This window comes from Chlorocebus sabaeus, chromosome 12 (genome assembly GCF_047675955.1).
Source record: "Chlorocebus sabaeus isolate Y175 chromosome 12, mChlSab1.0.hap1, whole genome shotgun sequence".
Lineage (NCBI taxonomy): Eukaryota > Metazoa > Chordata > Mammalia > Primates > Cercopithecidae > Chlorocebus > Chlorocebus sabaeus.
Window position 1 is genome coordinate 40,277,675 of NC_132915.1, and position 2,954 is coordinate 40,280,628.

The following is a 2,954-nucleotide window of genomic DNA, read 5'->3' on the forward strand; positions in this document are numbered from 1 at the left end:
CCAGGAGAGTCCCTTCCACTTGCAGACCTTGGAGTCCTATGACTCTATGCCCTGCCTGCCAGAGCACAGCCCCTACTGCCCCAGTTACAGCTACGACTATGATTTCGACCTGGGGTTTCACCGCAATGGCAGCTTTCAGCGGCAGTACAGTGAATGTCGAGACCTGGCCCTGGAGTAGGGCTCCCTCCATGGCTTCATGCTGGGCGGGGCCAGGGCCATTTCCAGGACCAGAGTAATCCCGGCACCTTCATGTGCAGCGACCCCTTCAAGACACCCTCGGCCTCCCCTGAGCCTCTATCCACGCCCTAGAAAGAGCTGAACCACGTGAGTGGATGGGGTCTGGGAAGGCCCTCTCCCCAGGCAGCGGCCTCCTTGGCTCTTCCAGTCCATGGCTCCTGACTAAGGCTTGATGGGCGTGCAGGGGGCAGGTGGCTATGACAGCGCTGGCCTTATGGATGTGGTCACTTGCAGGACCGGATGCAGGATCGGGATCCACCCAGAAGGAGAGGGTTTGACCCTTCGGACTAGATGGCATGGGAAGGAAACGGAAGCAGTTCCAGATTTGTAAGGAGCCGGACGCCAAACTAGCCTGGGTTGACGGCGAAGGAGATTTCTCAGAAAATGATCTCCTGGTGACTTCCACTCAGGAGATGAAGAATTCAAAGGTGAGGATGAATTCTGTGACTCTGGTAGGCAGAGAGAAGGACGATGAGGATGAGGAAGTGAAGAAGAGAAGGGAAAAGTAAAGGAGGAGAGACAGGATGCAGGACCGCGCAGCCGACAGGATTCAGTTGGCCTCTTCTGTGTGCAAGTTCTGTAGATTTGAAGAGGAAGAGATCCAGAAGCATCTGCAAAGCAAATTTCACAAAGAGACGCTGCAGTTTATAAGCACCAAGCTGCCCAACAAGACAGTGGAATTCATCCAGGAATACATTATAAACGGGAATAAGAAAATTGAGAAGAGGCGTCAGGAATTGATGGAGAAAGGAAGCACAAAACCAAAACCAGATCCTTTCAAAGAGATTGGCCAGGAGCCCTTTAAGAAGATCCAAGCTGCTCACTGCCTGGCCTGTGCTGTGTTGATCCCTGCACAGCCACAGCTTCTCCAGCCACACCTGCACTCCACTGACCACAATACCCTATTTTTTAAATTAATGGCAACTTAACATTGAATGCATAAACAAACAAGCAAAGCGAAAACTAATAAAAACTCTATACTGCAACTTCATCTCCCTGCTTTTTAATTTTTCGTGGTTGTCTTATTACATGTTTTTCTATACTAGGTCTTGAAAATTTGTTGTATTTCTTACTTTTGATAGTTTCATCTATTAGTCTTTCTACTCAAGGTATGTGTAGTTTATGAACCAGAATTACAGTGTTATGATATTCTGTGTTTTTCTTTGTACTTACTATTACAGGTGAATTTTGTGCAATATCTTCAGATGAGATGAATTATTGCTCATAAACATCATTTTATTTCAGATTGAAGAACTCCCTTTAGCATTTTCTTGTAGAATAAGTCTGATGTTATAAAATCCCTCAGTTTTTGTTTGTCTGGGAAAGTCTTTATTGCTCCTTCATGTTTAAAGGATATTTTTATTGGATATTGCCAAGACCAGCTCGGTCGGGGAGACCCTAACCCAGCAGTGCTAGAGGAATTAAAGACACACACACAGAAATATAGCATGTGGAGTGGGAAATCAGTGGTCTCACAGCCTTCAGAGCTGAGAGCCTCAAGCAGAGATTTACCCACATATTTATTGACAGCAAGCCAGTGATAAGCATTGTTTCTATAGATTATAGATTAAATAAAAGTATTCCTTATAGGAAATAAAGGGATGAGACGAAACAAAGGGATGTGTCTGGCTAGTTATCTGCAGCAGGAACATGTACTTAAGGTGCAGATTGCTCATGCTATTGTTTGTGGTTCAGGAACGCCTTTAAGCGGTTTTCTGCCCTGGGTGGGCCAGGTGTTCCTTGCCCTCATTCCAATAAACCAACAACCTTCCAGCATGGGCATCATGGCCATCGCGAACATGTCACAGTGCTGTGGAGATTTCGTTTATGGCCGGTTTTGGGGGCTGTTTATGGCCAGATCTGGGGGCCTATTCCCAACAGATATACTATTCTAGGACAATTTTTTTTCCCAACACTATGTGTATGTCATGCCATTCTCTACTGGCCTATAAGCTTTCCACTGGGAAGTCTGCTGCCAGACACATTGAAGATCTTTGTATGTTACTTGTTTCTTTTCTTTTGCTGCTTTTAGGATCATTTCTTTATCCTTGACCTTTGGCAATTTGATTATTGAATGTCTTGAGGTAGTCTTCTTTGGGTGAAATCTGCTTGATGTTCTATAACCTTCTTGTGCTTGGATGTTGATGTATTTCTCCAGGTTTGAGAAGTTCTCTGTTATTATCCCTTTGAATAAACTTTCTATCACTCTCTCTACCTTCTCTTTTTTTTTTTTTTTTTTTTTTTTTTTTGACAGAGTTTTGCTCTTGTTGCCCTGGCTGGAGTGCAATGGTGCAATTTCGACTCACTTCAACCTCCACCTCCCGGGTTCAAGCAACTCTCCTGCCTCAGCCTCCTGAGTAGCTGGGATTACAGGCATGTGTCACCATGTCCGGCTAATATTTTTGTATTTTTAGTAGAGATGGGGTTTCCTCACATTGGTCAGGCTGGTCTTGAACCCCTGATCTCAGATGATCCACTCGCCTCAGCCTCCCAAAGTGCTAGGATTACAGGCTTGAGCCACCGCGCCCTGCCTACCTTCTCTTTAAGGTCAATAACTCTTAGATTTATCCCTTGGAGGCTATTTTTCTGGATCTTGTGGATCTTCTTCATTCTTTTGTATTCTTTTTTCTTTTCTCTCCTTTGACTATGTGTTTTTAAATAGCCTGTCTTCAAACTCCTTCTTTCTTATGCCTGATCACTTTTACTGTTCAGACTCC

General features: G+C 44.8%; 1 pseudogene; it reads left to right on the forward strand.

Moving 5' to 3' along the window:
• Positions 1-388: 388 nt before the first annotated feature.
• On the forward strand, positions 389-1,215 carry LOC103219887 (A-kinase anchor protein 8 pseudogene; annotated as a pseudogene).
• Positions 1,216-2,954: the final 1,739 nt, after the last annotated feature.